Source organism: Neomonachus schauinslandi, chromosome 10, assembly GCF_002201575.2.
Source record: "Neomonachus schauinslandi chromosome 10, ASM220157v2, whole genome shotgun sequence".
Lineage (NCBI taxonomy): Eukaryota > Metazoa > Chordata > Mammalia > Carnivora > Phocidae > Neomonachus > Neomonachus schauinslandi.
The window spans coordinates 43154566-43171115 of NC_058412.1; the positions used below are offsets into that span (position 1 = coordinate 43154566).

The 16550-nt window shown below is 40.0% G+C and overlaps 1 pseudogene; it reads right to left on the bottom strand.

Annotated features, from left to right (window-relative positions):
- Positions 1–358: 358 nt before the first annotated feature.
- Positions 359–1409, bottom strand: LOC110588786 (annotated as a pseudogene).
- Positions 1410–16550: the final 15141 nt, after the last annotated feature.

Here is a 16550-nt window from a genome sequence, read left to right on the forward strand (position 1 = left end):
TCTTTACCTCTCTCCCCTTCCTGTTTTAGTATATGTTGTCATATTTTATGTTATTTTATTTTATGAATCCCTTGACTGATCTTTGCAGAAATTTATTTTTACTGCTTTTGTGGGGGGTTTTGTTTTGTTTTGACTTTTCATACTCTCACTATGGTCTTTCCTTTCCACTTAAAGATTCCCCTTTAATATTTCTTTTCTTTTTTTCACACTACAATAGTTAATTTTATTTGCTCAAGGTCTCATATTGCAAGCATTAAACCAAGCATGAGCTTTGATTTTATGAGCCCAGATTCACATATTCAGGAAGATAAAAGCAAACTGTGATCCATGTATATGGATGAAAAACTAAAGGCTCACGGTTAATCACATTGTAGTTTTAAATTTCTACAGCCTAGAAGCCAGAAGTCACAGATCTTTTAGGTCTTTCTGGATGTCCCACAAGGTATCTGCACTTTTCTTGAGCTGGGCAACTTCATCATCCTTCAGCTTTTGGTTGATCACACTGGTTAAGCCCCGAGCACTCAGGATACATGGAAGGCTCAGGAAGACTTCATTCTCAATGCCATACATCCCCTTCACCATTGTTGACACTGGATGAATCCTGGATAGATTTTTCAACATGGATTCAGTGAGATCAGCCACACTTAATCCAGTAGCCCAGTTGGTATATCCTTTTAGCTTGATGACTTCGTAGGCACTTTCCACCACCATCTTATGCATTTCCTTCCAATTTTCACTGTCATTGTCTGTTCCCATTTCTGGATTCAGTTCCTAAAGAGAAACACCTGCCACATTCACTCCACTCCACACAGCCACACTTGAATCGCCATGTTCTCCCCAAATCATGGCAGCTGCTGGGATGAATGCCAAGTTTTTCAGCCATAAAATAGCGAAATCTGGCAGAATCCAGATTACACCCACTTCCAATCACACGGTGCTTGGGTAGTCCACTTAGTTTCCAGGTAACATATGTGAGAATATCCACTGGGTTGGAAACTACAATTATGATACAATCAGGACTGTACTTGACTATCTGCAGAATAATGAATTTGAAGACATTAACATTCCTCTGCACCAGATTGAGCCATCTCTCTCCCTCCTGCTGGTGGACTCCCACAGTCACAACCACAATCTTAGAATTGGCAGTCACAGAGTAATCTTTATCTGCCACAATTTTAGGTGTCTGAAGAAATAAGCTCCCATGTTGCAGATCCATCATTTCTGCTTTGAGTTTATCTTCCACACATCCACAAGGGCAAGGTCATCAGCCAGAGACTTTCCCAGAATGCTGATGGCATACGCCATACCAACTTGTCCAACACCCACTACAGTGATCTTATTGTTTGGGACGGTTGCCTCTTCTTCTGCAAGTGGTGCAATCAGTTTTTCCTTAAGAGTTGCCATTGTGCCCAGAGAGAACCCACTGGGAGAGTCACACAAAGAAGACAACGTTAGCTCCCCTTTAATATTTCTTATAGGGCTGGTTTAGTGTTCATGAGCTCCTTTAGTTTTTGTTTGTCTGAGAAACTCTATTTCTCCTTCTCTTCTGAATGATAGCTTTGCTGGTTAAAGTATTCTCTGCAGATTTTTCCCTTTCAGCACTTTGAATATAGCATGCCACTCTCTTCTGGCCTGCAAAGTTTCTGCTGAAAAGTCCACTGATAGGCTTATGGGCTTTCCCCTTGTATGTAACTGTCTTCTTTTGTCTTGCTACTTTTAAATTTTTTTCTTTATCACTCCTTTCTTGCCATTTTAATTACCATGTGTGTTGGTGTGAACCTCTTTGGGTTGGATTTTGGGGGGCGGAGATTTCTGTGCTTACTGGATCTGAATATCTGTTTCCTTCCACAGATTAGGGAAGTTTTCAGCTATTATTTTTTCAAATAAAATTTCTGCCCCTTTATCTCTCTCTCCTTTTTCTGAGATCCATATAATGCAAATGTTATTATGTTTGATGGAGTCACTGAGTTCCCCAAGACTGTTCTCAATTGCAGAATTTTCTTTCCTCCTTTGCTCAGCGTGGTCACTTTCCATTATTGTCATCCAGGTCATTAATTTGTTCTTCTGTTTCATCTAGTCTATTTATTCCATCAAGTGTATTTCCAATGTCATTTATTGTGTTCTTGATCTGTGATTGGTTCTTTCTTATCTGTTTTAAAGGTCTCACTGATATCCTTCACTTTTTTCTCAAGTCCAGTGAGTGTCTTTATGATCATTACTTTAAATTCCTTATCATGTGTATTACTTACATTCATTTTGCTTCAGTCTCTTGCTGTGGTTTGGTCCTGTTGTTTCATTTGGGAGATGTTTCTCTGTCTCCTCATTTTATCTAACTCTGTAACTGTCTCTGTTTGTTAGGAAAGTCAGCTACTTCTCTTGCTCTTAATGATAATAGCCTTATAAAGAAGAGGTCTTGTAGCATCCTGCAGTGCAGTGTCCCCTGTTCCTCAAGGCCTGGTACTTCACAGAATGTCTCCTATGTGTATGCTGTGCTATTGAGTCTTGGGCTCTTTTTCCTTCAGTGTAGTTGTCTGAAGAGGCTCTCTTGCCTATTGTGGGCAGTGTTTGGTCCCCAGCAGAGGTGGGATACATTCTAATAAGGTGTGCAGTGGTCTGCTTGTGAAGTGAGACCTGCCCCTGCTACTGCTGGAAGTGAGGTCCCACAAAAAATGGGGGGTTGGGAAATGTGGCATTGTCAGGGTTTGGGCCAGTCTTCTGGGCAATGGGGCCCACAGCACAGGCACTAAGGTTAGTGTAACTGGGAAGGGCAGGTCCACTGAAGCGTACAGGAGGGGGGCAGTGGCAGGGCTTGGTGTGATCAAGTTAGGTAAGGAGAGTTGGTGCTGCACTGGCTCCCACAGGTGGCTGTTGTTCATACTGGGGGATGTTGGAAAGAAAAGGCACTTGCCAGCAACTTAATTCCTGGAGGGGTCTCTCAGTGCTCCCTGTCTCTCCAGGGCCATTCTCAGAGATAAGCAAATCACTCTTCCTCCCATTTGCCCCCAGTGTTTTTCAAACTGCTCGTTCTAAGGTGTATCTGAAAGGGCTGTTTGTGGTACTTTCTTTTTAAGGGTGGGGATTCTGCTTCCTAAAGCCCTCTGGGCTCTCCCACAGCTGAGCCCACAGCCTTTTTAAATGGCAAGCTTTAAGTCCTACTAGTTGTAAGAACTCATAAAATTCAACCCCTCTCTCTTTCAAAGGCAAATGTTATGGGGATTAGTTCTCCCCATCCATGAGCTCCCTGGTGTCTGTTTTTCACTCTTTTCCACACCACTGGTTCCCTCCCCACCGCAGATGACCATGGTCCATTTTGCTCCCAATCTATGTCTTCGTCCTTCCTACCTTCTTCATTATGGTCTCTTCTCTACTTTTAGTTGTGGAGTTAATTCTGCCAGTCTTCATACTGTTTTCTGGGTTGTTTATGCTGATGTAAGTGTTACCTAGTTGTATTCATGGGACCAGGCGAGTTTAGGGTCCTCTTACTCTGCCATCTTTCCAACCAACCTTTTGGACTTTTTCTTGTAATTGATTTCTAGTTTCATGTCATTGTGATTGGAAAAAAATGCTTTATATGGTTTCAGTCTTCATAAATTTATTGAGACTTGTTTTGTGGCCTAAAATGCAATCTGTTCTGGAAAATGTTCCATGTGCAATGGGAAGAATGTGTATTCCACTGTTTCTAGATGGAATGTTCTGAATATATGTTAGGTCCATCAGGTCAAATGTGTCATTCAAAGACACTGTTTTCTTACTGATTTTCTGCCTGAATGATCTATCCACTCATTTAAGTGGGGTGTTAAAGTCCCTTCTATTATTGTATTACTCTTAATTTCCTCCTTTATGTTTGTTAATGCTTGCTTTATGTATTACAGTGCTTCCCTGTTGGGTGCATAGTTATTTACAATTGTTCTATTCTCTTGTTGGATTGTTCACCTTATCATTATGTAGTGTCCTTCTTTGTCTCTTGTTACATTTTTTTTAAATTTTATTATGTTATGTTAGTCACCATACAGTCCATCATTAGTTTTTGATGTAGTGATCCACGATCCATTATTTTCGTATAACACCCAGTGCTCCATGCAGTATGTGCCCTCCTTAATACCCATCACCGGGCTAACCAATCCCCCCTCACCCCTCCCCTCTAGAAGCCTGTTGGTTTCTCAGGTCCCTAGTCTCTCATGGTTCATCTCTCCCTCCAATTCCCCCCGCCCATTTTTCCCTTCCTTCTCCTAATGTCCTCCATGTTATTCCTTATGTTCTACAAATAAGTGAAACCATATGATAATTGACTTTCTCTGCCTGACTTATTTCACTTAGCATAATCTCCTCCAGTCCCATCCATGTTGATGTAAAAGTTGGGTATTCATCTTTTCTGATGGCTGAGTAATATTCCATTGTATATATGGACCACATCTTCTTTATCCATTCATCTCTTGAAGGGCATCTCGGCTCTTTCCACAGTTTGGCTATTGCGGACATTGCTGCTATGAACATTGGGGTGCATATGGCCCTTCTTCTCACTACATCTGTGTCTTTGGGGTAAATACCCAGGACTGCAATTGCTGGGTTATAGGGTAGCTCTATTTTTAAATTTTTGAGGAACCTCCACACTGTTTTCCAAAGTGACTGTACCAACTTGCATTCCCACCAACAGCGTAAGAGGGTTCCCCTTTCTCCACAACCTCTCCAACATTTGTTGTTTCTTTCCCTGTCCATTTTGCCATTCTATCTGGTGTAAGGTGGTATCTCAGTGTGGTTTTGATTTGGATTTCCCTGATGGCTAATAATGATGAACATTTTTTCATGTGTCTGTTAGCCATTTGTATGTCTTCTTCAGAGAAGTGTCTGTTCATCTCTTCTGCCCACTTTTTGACTTGATTATTTGTTTTTTGGGTGTTGAGTTTGAGAAGTTCTTTATAGATTTTGGATACCAGCCCTTTATCTGTAGTGTCATTTGCAGATATCTTCTCCCATTCTGTGGGTTGCCTCTTTGTTTTGTTGACTGTTTCCTTTGCTGTGCAGAAACTTTTTATCTTGATGAAGTCCCAAAAGTTCATCTTTGCTTTTGTTTCACTTGCCTTTGGAGATGTATCTTGAAAGAAGTTGCTGTGGCCATGGTCAAAGAGGTCACTGCCTATGTTCTTCTCTAGGATTTTGATGGATTCCTGTCTCACATTGAGGTCTTTCATCTACTTTGAGTTTATCTTTGTGAATGGTGGTAGAGAATGGTTGAGTTTCATTCTTCTGCATGTGGCTGCCCAATTTTCCCAGCACCATTTATTGAAGAGACTGTCTTTTTTCCATTGCATGTTTTTTCCTGCTTTGTCAAAGATTATTTGACCATAGAGTTGAGGGTCCATATCTGGGTTCTCTATTCTGTTCCATTGGTCTGTATGTCTGTTTTTGTGCCAGTACCATGCTGTCTTGGTGATCACAGCTTTGTAATATAGCTTGAAATCGGGCAACGTGATGCCCCCAGCTTTGTTTTTCTTTTTCAACATCGCCTTGGCAATTCGGGGTCTTTTCTGATCCCATACAAATTTTAGGATTGTTTGTTCCAGCACTTTGAAAAATGTCTTTGGAATTTTGATCGGGATGGCATTGAAGGTATAGATTGCTCTGGGTAGCATAGACATTTTAACAATGTTTATTCTTCCAATCCATGAGCATGGAATATTTTTCCATCTTTTTGTGTCTTCTTCAATTTCTTTCATGAGTGTTTTGTAGTTCCTAGAGTATAGATCCTTTACCTCTTTGGTTAGGTTTATTCCGAGGTATCTTATGGTTTTTGGTGCTATTGTAAATGGAATCGTTTCTTTAATTTCTCTTTCAACAGTTGCATTGTTAGTGTATAAGAAAGCAACCGTTTTCTGTGCATTGATTTTGTGTCCTGCCACATTACTGAATTGCTGGATGAGTTCTAGTAATTTGGGGGTGGAGTCTTTTGGGTTTTCCACATAAAGTATCATGTCATCTGCAAAGAGAGAGAGTTTGACTTCTTCTTTGCCAATTTGAATACCTTTTCTTTCTTTTTGTTGTCTGATTGCTGTTGCTAGGACTTCTAGTACTATGTTGAACAACAGTGGTGAGAGTGGGCACCCTTGGCGTGTTCCTGATCTTAAGGGAAAGGCTCTCAGCTTTTCCCCATTGAGGATGATATTCGCTGTGGGTTTTTCATAGATGGATTTTATGAGCTTGAGGAATGTTCCCTCTATCCCTATACTCTGGAGAGTTTTAATCAGGAAAGGATGTTGTATTTTGTCAAATGCTTTTTCTGCATCAATTGAGAGGACCATATGGTTCTTCTCCCTCCTCTTATTAATGTGTTCTATCACATTGATTGATTTGCGAATGTTGAACCACCCTTGCATCCCGAGGATAAATCCCACTTGGTCGTGGTGGATGATCCTTTTAATGTATTGTTGGATCCTATTAGCTAGGATTTTGTTGAGGATTTTGGAATCCATATTCATCAGGGATATTGGTCTGAAAGTCTCCTTTTTGATGGGGTCTTTGCCTGGTTTGGGGATTAAGGTAATGCTGGCCTCATAGAATGAGTCTGGAAGTTTTCCTTCTGTTTCTATTTTTTGAAACAGCTTCAGTAGAATAGGTATTATTTCTTCTTTGAATGTTTGGTAGAATTCCCCAGGGAATCCATCAGGCCCTGGACTCTTGTATTTTGGGAGGTTTTTGATCACTGCTTCAATCTCGTTACTGGTTATTGGCCTATTCAGGTTGTCAATTTCTTCCTGTTTCAGTCTTGGCAGCTTATAGGTTTCCAGGAAGGCCTCCATTTCATCCAGATTGCTCAGTTTATTGGCATAGAGTTGTTGATAATAATTTCTAATAATTGTTTCTATTTCCTTGGGGTTGGTCGTGATCTCTCCCCTTTCATTCATAATTTTATTAATTTGGGTCCTTTCTCTCTTCTTTTGGATAAGTCTGGCCAGTGGTTTATCGATCTTATTAATTCTTTCAAAGAACCAACTTCTAGTTTCATTGATCTGATCTACTGTGTTTCTGGTTTCTAATTCATTGTTTTCTGCTCTAATTTTAATTCTTTCTCTTATAATGCATGGCTTAGGCATCATTTGTTGCTTTTTCTCTAGTTCTTTAAGGTGTAGAGTTAGTTGGTGAATTCGGGATTTTTCTCTTTTTTTGAGTGAGGCTTGGATGGCTATGTATTTCCCCCTTAGGACTGCCTTTGCAGTATCCCATAGGTTTTGGACCGATGTGTTTCGTTCTCATTGATTTCCATGAATTGTTTAAGTTCTTCTTTGATTTCTTGGTTGACCCAAACATTCTTGAGCAGAGTGGTCTTTAGCTTCCAAGTGTTTGAATTTCTGCCAATTTTTTTCTTGTGATTGAGTTCCAGTTTTAGAGCATTGTGGTCTGAGAATATGCAGGGAATAATCTCAATCTTTTGGTATCGGTTGAGACCTGATTTGTGACCCAGTATATGGTCTATTCTGGAGAAAGTTCCATGTGCGCTCGAGAAGAATGAGTATTCTGTTGTTTTAGGGTGGAATGTTCTGTAAATATCTATGAGGTCCATCTGGTCCAATGTATCATTCAAAGCTCTTGTTTCCTTGTTGATTTTCTGCTTCGATGATCTGTCTACTGCTGAGAGTGGAGTATTGAGGTCTCCTACAATTAACGTATTGTTATCAATATGACTCTTTATTTTGGTTAACAGTTGGCTTATGTAGATGGCTGCTCCCATGTTGGGGGCATAGATATTTACAATTGTTAGATCTTCTTGTTGGATAGACCCTTTAAGAATGATATAGTGTCCTTCTGTCTCTTATTACAGACTTTAGTTTAAAATCTAATTTGTCGGGCGCCTGGGTGGCTCAGTTGGTTAAGCAACTGCCTTCAGCTCAGGTCATGATCCTGGAGTCCCGGAATCGAGTCCCGCGTCGGGCTCCCTGCTCAGCGGGGAGTCTGCTTCTCCCTCTCCCGCTCCTCCCTCTTGTGCTCTCTCTCTCTCTCTCTCAAATAAATAAATAAAATCTTAAAAAAAATAAAATAAAATCTAATTTGTCTGATATAAGAATTGCTACCCCAGCTTTCTTTTGAGGTCCGCTGGCATGGAAGATAGATCTCCACCCCTTCACTTTCAGTCTGGATGTATCTTTAGGTTCAAAATGAGTCTCTTGTAGACAGCATATGGATGGGTCCTGTCTTTTTATCCAGTCTGCAACCCTGTGCCATTTTATGGGAGCATTTAGGCCATTCACGTTGAGAGTGATTATTGAAAGATATGAATTAATTGTCATCATGTTGCCTGTGAAGACGTTGTTTTTATAGATTGTCCCTGTAAATTTCTGTTGTAGATCACTCTTGGGGTCTTCCTCCTTTTATAGAACCCCCCTTAATATTTCTTGCAGGGCCGGCTTAGTGGTCACATATTCTTTCAACTTCTGCCGGTCGTGGAAGCTCTGCATCTCTCCATCCATTCTAAATGAAAGCCTTGCCGGATAAAGTATTCTTGGCTGCGTGTTCTTCTCATTTAGTACCCTGAATATGTCTTGCCAGGCCTTTCTGGCTTGCCAGGTCTCTGTGGATAGGTCTGACGTTATTCTGATGTTCCTCTCTCTGTACATAAGGAATCTCTTCCCCCTAACTGCCCTTAAGATGGTTTCCTTGGTTCTAAGATTTGCAGGTTTTACTATTACATGCCGGGGTGTTGGCCTGTTTTCCTTGATCTTAGGAGGGTCCTCTCTGCCTCTAGGACTCGAATGTTTGTTTCATTCCCCAGATTAGGGAAGTTCTCAGCTACGATTTGCTCAAATACATCTTCTAGCCCTCTCTCTCCACTCCCTCCGGGATTCCAATGATTCTGACATTGGAACGCCTCATGGTGTCACTTATTTCTCTGATTCTATATTCATGGATTCTGAGTTGTTTTTCCCTGGCCTCCTCTTTTCCCTTTTTATCTATTATACTGTTTATACTGTCTTCCAGATCGCTTATTCTCTCTTCTGTCTCAGTTACCCTAGCTGTTAGATTATCTAGATTGGATTAGATCTCATTGATAGCATTTTTAAGTTCTGCCAATTCCCCTTTTATTTCTGCCCTTAGAGACTCTACGTTGCCATTAATTGATTTCTCCATTCTAGCCATTGTCTTCACAATTGCTAGCCTGAATTCCATCTCCGACATCTTGGTTATATCTGCATCCACTTGTAAATCTGCAGCGTAAGTCGTAATCTCTGAGTCTTTTCTATTTTGGGGGCTCCTCCTCCTAGTCATTCTGTTGATGGGTGTTTGAGGGAATGTATAGAGTCCAAATTATTGACCAGAACCCAAGCAAGATGCACCTGTTTTCTTGGGACCTTAGGGTTGCTGGCCTCTTGTTTTCCCAGCCTGTCTTCTGTGGGAGGGGCCTAACGCGCTGTTACTCAGACAAACCTGTTTGGGCGGAGTTTCCCTGTGCCCCTGTGGCGGGGGATGGGCTCAGTGGGAATCAGTCTTTGGGGCTTTTGTTCTCTGGCGCCCTTTCCTGGCAGCTTTCCACATCTCTTCCACGAGTCAGAGCAGAAGAGACTGTTTCCAACCCTCTGCCTCAGAGCAGAGAGACCTCAGTCTGTTCTTCAGTGAGCTCTCCAGGCCACAACATCTCCGTTTCTGTCCATGCTGCTATAAACTGCAGCGTCCTGGGTTGTGCACCCCTCCGCAGCGCTCCCAGTCCTGCCTCCAGGTCGGGGCATGTCTCTGCCCTTTGTGCTTCTAAAACCACCAGCTGCTCCCAGGTCGCACGCGCGACTCCAACGCTTGGGGTCCTGTCCCGGGGACTGCAGTTCGCCTGCGAGCGACTCCACTGCTCGGGGTTTCCACCCCGGAGGTTGTAGTTCACCGGCGGGACCCCGGCGCACCGGGTTTCCAACTCGGAGGCTGCAGTTCGCATGCACGCGACCGTCGCTCCAGGTTTCTCTCCGGGCGGCTGCGGTTCGAGTGCGCGTGACCCCGCTGGTCTGGTCCTCCACCCTGGGGGCTGCCCTAAAGTCCTTTCCCGACACTACCGGTCTGCGAGTCTGTGCCCATCCGCAGCACGCGAGGCTGTCACTCACTGGCAGTGTAGGATCCCCACGTCCAGGCACCCTCCCACTGCCGTTTATCCTCTGATATCTGCCTGCAGAATCACGGCTCTCCACTTCATACCTCACAACCAACTGCCTGCGATATTCTGTTTGTAGAGATCCAGATCTTCTAACATCTCAGGCTGGTTTCATGGGCGCTCAGAGTGGTCTGGTAGATATCCAGCTCAATTCCAGGGACCAGTTGAAATAGGGTCCCCTACTCCTCTGCCATCTTTCCCCCCTCTCTCCCAGTCTTTGTTTTAAAGTCTATTTTATCTGATATAAGTATTGCTACCCAGGATTTCTTTTCTCTTCTATTTGCATAGTAATGTTTTCCTATCCCTTCACTTTCAGTCAACATGTGTTTTTAGATCTGAAGTGAGTCTCTTGTAGGTAGCATAAAGATGGTACTTGATTTTTATCCATTCAGTCACCCTGTGTCTTTTGATTGGACCCTTTAGTTCATTTACATTTAAAGTGATTATTGATAGGTATATATTCATTACCATTTGGTTACTTATTTTATGGTTGGTTTTGTAGTTCTCTGTTCCTTTTTGCTTCTCTTGCTTTCTTCCTTTGTGGTTTAATGGATTTCCTTAGAGTTATGCTTATATTCCTTTCTCTTTATTTTTTTTGTGTACCTATTATCATTCTTTTTTTAATTTGTGATTATTATTAGGTTCATATATAACATCTTATGCCTATAGCAGCCTGTATAAATTGACAGCCACTTAAGTTTGAACCCATTCTATAAGCACTAAATTTTTACCCCCCCCCACCACATTTTAGGTTGAATAACTTTTCCTGTGTTTATTGGCCATTGTATTGCATCTTTGGATAAATGTTTATTCAAGTATTTTGCCCATTCTTTAATCAGGCTGATTGATTTTTAGTGTTGAGTTGGAAGAGTTTTATATAGTCTATTTTTTTTAATTTAAATTCAATTAGCCAACAACATATAATACCTCATTAGTTTTCCATGTAGTGTTCAGTGATTCATCAGTTGCATATAACACCCAGTGTTCATCAGGTTATTAACCACTTATTAGATATATAATTTGCAAGTATTGTGTCCCATTATGTGGGTTGCGCTTTTAGTTTGTGTCCTTTAATGCACATAGTTTTGGGGAATCATTTTTTGAAGTTTCATGTCCAATTTATGTTTTCTTTTGTTTCCTGTGCTCTTGTGTCAGAATCACAAAGTCATTGCAAAAGCTAATGTCATTAAGATTTTCCCCTATGCTTTCTTGTAAGATTTTATAGTTTATGTTTTATGTTAAGATCTTCAATCCATTTTGAGTTAATTTTTGTATATGGTATATGATAAAGCTCCCACTTCATTCTTCTCATAGGAATATCCATTTTTTTCCAGCACCATTTGTTGGAAAAACTGTCTTTCCCCCACTTCATAGTCTTGACACTCTTGTCAAAAATCATTTGACCATATGTGTGAAGGTTTATATCTGAGTTCTCTATCCTATTCCATTGGTTTCTGTGTCTGTCTTTATGCCAGTATGACACTGTTTTTATTGCTATAGCTTTGTAATAACTTTTAAAATCAGGGAGTGTGAAACCTCTGACTTTGTTCTTTTCAAGAATGTTTTGGCTACTTGAGGGTCCTTTGGGATTCTATATAAATTTTAGGGAGGGTTTTTCTCTTTCTGTTGGGATTTTGACAGGAATTGCATTGAATCTGTAGATCACCTTGGGTAGTATCAACATCTTAACATTAAGTCCTTTAAGCCATGGACATTGGATGTCTTTCCACTTTTTATGTCTTCTTCAATTACTTTCAGTGATGTGTAGTTTGCTCTGTACAGGTCTTTTGTCTCCTCAGTTAAATTTATTCATAAACAGTTCATTCTTTTTGGTATTTTTGTAAATGAGATTGTTTTTTAGTTTCCTTTTTTTAATTTTTCTTAGTATCTATAAAAGCAACTAAATTTTGTGTGTTGATTTTGTATTATGCAACTTTGCTAAATTTGTTTAATAGTTGCAGAAGATTTGTAGTATTTAGGGTTTTCTACATATAAGAACATGTCATCTGCAAACACAGGTAATTTTTTTTTTAAGATTTTATTTATTTATTTGACAGAGAGCGAGAGAGGGAACACATGCGGGGGGAGTGGGAGAGGGAGAAGCACACTCTCCGCCGAGCAGGGAGCCCGGTGCGGGGCTCCATCCCAGGACCCCGGGATCATGACCCGAGCTGAAGGCAGATGCTCAACCAACTGAGCCACCCAGGTTCCCCAACACAGGTAATTTTACTTCTTCATTTCTAATTTGGATGCTTTTTATTTTTCTTGCCTAATTGCTCTGGCTAATTCCTCAAATACTATGTTTAAAAGAAATGGTTAAAATGGACATCCTTGTCATTTTTCCTGATCTTAGAGGAAAAGCTTTCAGTCTTTCATCATTGGTAAGATGTTAGCTATGGGCTTTTCACACCATCTGTTCAATATTCTGAGGTAATTTCTTCTATTCTTAGTTCTTTTATTTTTATTATGAAAGAGTATTGGATTTTGTCAACTGCTTTTTTTCTTTTTTTTTTTTATTTGTTTTTTTTTTTTTTATTTTTTAAAGATTTTATTTATTTATTTGAGAGAGAGAGAGAGCACAAGAGGGAGGAGAGGGAGAGGGAGAAGCAGACTCCCTGCTGAGCAGGGAGCCCGATGCGGGACTCGATCCCAGGACTCCAGGATCATGACCTGAGCCGAAGGCAGTCGCTTAACCAACTGAGCCACCCAGGCACCCTCAACTGCTTTTTTTCATCAACTGAGATAATTGATTCTTCCCCCTTCATTCTGTTAATGTAGTATATCACGGTCATTATTTTTGCATGTTGAAATATCCTTGCATACCTAGAATAAATTCCACTTGGTCATGTTATGTAACCCTTTTAATGTGCTGTTGAATTCCCTTTCCTAGAGTTTTGGTGATGATTTTGGCATCAATGTTCATCAGTGATATTGGTTTGTAGTTTTCTTGTAGTATCTTTGTATGGCTTTGGTATCAGGGCAATTCTGGCCTCATAGAAGCAGTATGAAAGTGTTCCCTCCTTTTAAATTTTTTGGTAAGAGTTTGAAGAGGATTGGTTTTACATCTTTGAATGTTTGTTAGAATTCACCAGTGAATCCATCTGACCCTGAGCTTTACTTTGTTGGCAGAGTTTTGATTATTGATTCAATCTCCTTACTAGTTTTGGGTCTGTTCATATTTTCTTTTTCTTCATGATTCAGTATTTTTAGGTTGTGTGTTTCTGTGAACTCAGTTATTTCATCTAGGTTATGCATTTTGTTGGTGAACAGTTGCTCATAGTACTTATAATTCTTATTTCTGTAAAATCAGTAGAAATTATCTCATTTATGATTCAATTATTTTTTTTAATTTTTTTGTCAACCTAGCTAAAAGTTTGTCAGTTTGATTTTTTGAAGAACTGACTCTTGGTTTTCATTTTTCTCCTTATATCTGATCTCATCTTTATTATTTCCTTTCTTCTATTAGCTTTAGGTTTAGCTTTCTTTTTCCCCTAGATCTCTGAGATGTAAATTTAGGTTGTTGATGTAAGACTTCCTTATTTTACTGAAATTATTTACAACTATAAATTTATACTTTAGCACTGTCTTTAATTCATTCCATAAATGTTAGTATGTTTAATTTTTTATCTCAAGATAATTTTGAATTTCCCTTGTGATATTTTTTCTTTGACAAATTGGTTGATGTTTAATTTCCACATATTTGAGGATTTTTTTATATTATTTCTGCTATTCTAGTTTCATTCCATTGTGATCAGAAAAGCTACTTTGTATAATTTCAGTCTTTTAAAATTGATTAAAACTTATTTATTTGCCAAACATATGGTCTATCCTGGAGAATGTTACATGAGTACTTGAGAAAAACATGTATTCTGTGGTTTGGTGGGGTGTTCTGCAAATGTCTGTTAGGTCCAAGTGGTCTATAGTGTTCTTCAAGTTTTCTATTTCCTTATTGATCTTCTGTCTGTCTGTTCTACCCATTCTTGAATGAGGTTTCATATTATTCTAAAGCTTTTTCTTCAATCCAGTCAATGCTTGCCTTATATATTTAGGAGCTTTGATGTGGTGCATAGATGTTTGTAATTATATCTCTCTGGTGCATTGACCTTTTAATTATCATGTAGTGTCATTTGTATCTAGTAACAGCTTTGAATTAATGTGAATTTTGTTTGATATTAGAATAGTCATCCTGCTGGGGCGCCTGGGTGGCTCAGTCGTTAAGCGTCTGCCTTCGGCTCGGGTCATGATCCCAGGGTCCTGGGATCGAGCCCCGCATCGGGCTCCCTGCTCCGCGGGAAGCCTGCTTCTCCCTCTCCCACTCCCCCTGCTTGTGTTCCCTCTCTCGCTGTGTCTCTCTCTGTCAAATAAATAAATAAAAAATCTTAAAAAAAAAAAAGAATAGTCATCCTGCTGTCTTTGGGTTATTATTTATATGGATTTTTTTCCCCCATCTTTTCACTTTCAACCTATATGTTTGCTTAGATCTAATGTGAGTCACTCATAGACATTATGTAGGTGGTAATTTGAAAAACAAAAACAAAAACAGGGCCTTTTCCAGCCTTTATTGACTGGCTCTGTGAAGGAAAACACCTTCACTAATCAACCTGGCATGAAGGTTTATGGTCTTCTCAAGCCTTTCTAAGCATACCTGTTCCCTGGGCTTGTGTTTGTGCATTCCCCACACCCCATCCCAATCCCTCCCTCTACATGGCTGCCTTCAAGATCTTAGATGTTCTATTGTATTCCTCTGCCCATAATCTCTCATCTCCAGGAGCCCACAGGTCTGCAGCCTCCTTGAACCTCTTACATGCAGTAGTGACTGCCACTGCTTTCAGTGGCGTTCACCCTGATATCCAAACTATGCCACCATTTCCAGAGCTCCAAGTGAGGAAATCTTTCCCTTCCATTGTATGTGAAGAACCAAGAACTGGATAGCTTCCTCCTGATCATGCTGTGCCAGGGAAGAGGCAGGGCATGGGTGAGCAATAACCCCCAAAATTTCTTTCCATATTGACTGTGACCTCATCTTGTTTAGAGATTTGCTTGGTTGCTGCAAATCCTTAACTGGGTTCTAGGGTTCCCCAAAAGATACTGTGGTCAGTGTGTTATTTACTTTGTGTTTCCGTGGGGGAACAAGGGCCTGGAGTATCCTAGTCCACTGTCTTGCTGATAGCACTCCTGAGCACTATTTTTTTAAATATTATTATTAATAGCCTTCTGTAGTTAATTCACTTCCTCTCATTACCTTTAAAAATCTTCAAATAGGGCGCCTGGGTGGCTCAGATGGTTAAGCGTCTGCCTTCGGCTCAGGTCATGATCCCAGGGTCCTGGGATCGAGTCCTGCATCGGGCTCCCTGCTCCTTGGGAGCCTGCTTCTCCCTCTGCCTCTCTCTCTCTCTCTCTGTCTCTCATGAATAAATAAATAAAATCATTAAAAAAAATCTTCAAATGAAGAGTAAGTAAGTACCAACCCCTTTGACCTGGTTAATATGTAATGATACAGCAATAAAAATCAAATGACTATAATCTATTATCAGCAAATTTAGGGACTACAATTTATCAAGTCACAATATTTCTGAATCTTATTTTGTTGGATGATTCAGCTATATACAATATTTTATAGATTGTTATACCTCAAGTGTCTGGAAGGTACCATATTACTGATGCTCAAAATCTGATGACCATCACGATGACACCTATATACGTTATTTCTCCATGAGCTAAAACCATGACCCAATTTTTATAAAAGTTGACTTCTAAAAATAAAGTTGACTTCATATTCTTGAATATTTAATGAAAAGAAACTACAGATCTATAGATAATCTATGTTTCCCTGGATAGTTTAAGTCCTTTGAAAATATAAAGATTTTGTCTTTTGAACCATCAATCTTAGCAGAGAGTCAAAGGAAATTTAGTTCCCTCCCATCAGGAACATCCATTCTCATGCATCCCAAAGTGCTACTTCTGCAGGAAATAACCCAAGTAACTCCATTTGCTTGGGATTAATTACCAACAACTGTGTTTTCTCAAATATACTATATATTCAGCTTTTTTTCTATCCCATGTTTATCCTTTGTAGATAATTTTCAGTTTTCTGACTCTTTAATCTTCCTGAATAAATTATATACTTTAATCATTCTCTTACCTCACATCTAGTTATTCAACAAGTAACTGCAAGTCCTTCTTATAGTTCTATCACATTTGTCCCATCTAACTAACCTCAGTCCCTTTCAGCCTTCACATTCCCCCCATATTATCTGCTATATCTTATGAAGGCACTGCTTTGTCTGTATCACCATCCCATTTAAAATTCCATATTACCTATTGGATAATGGTCACATTCCTTCATGACACTCTACAGTTTAGCCTCATACCACATCTCCACATTGATTTCCCACTAGTCCCCATCATGAAACTCATGTTCCCTACAACT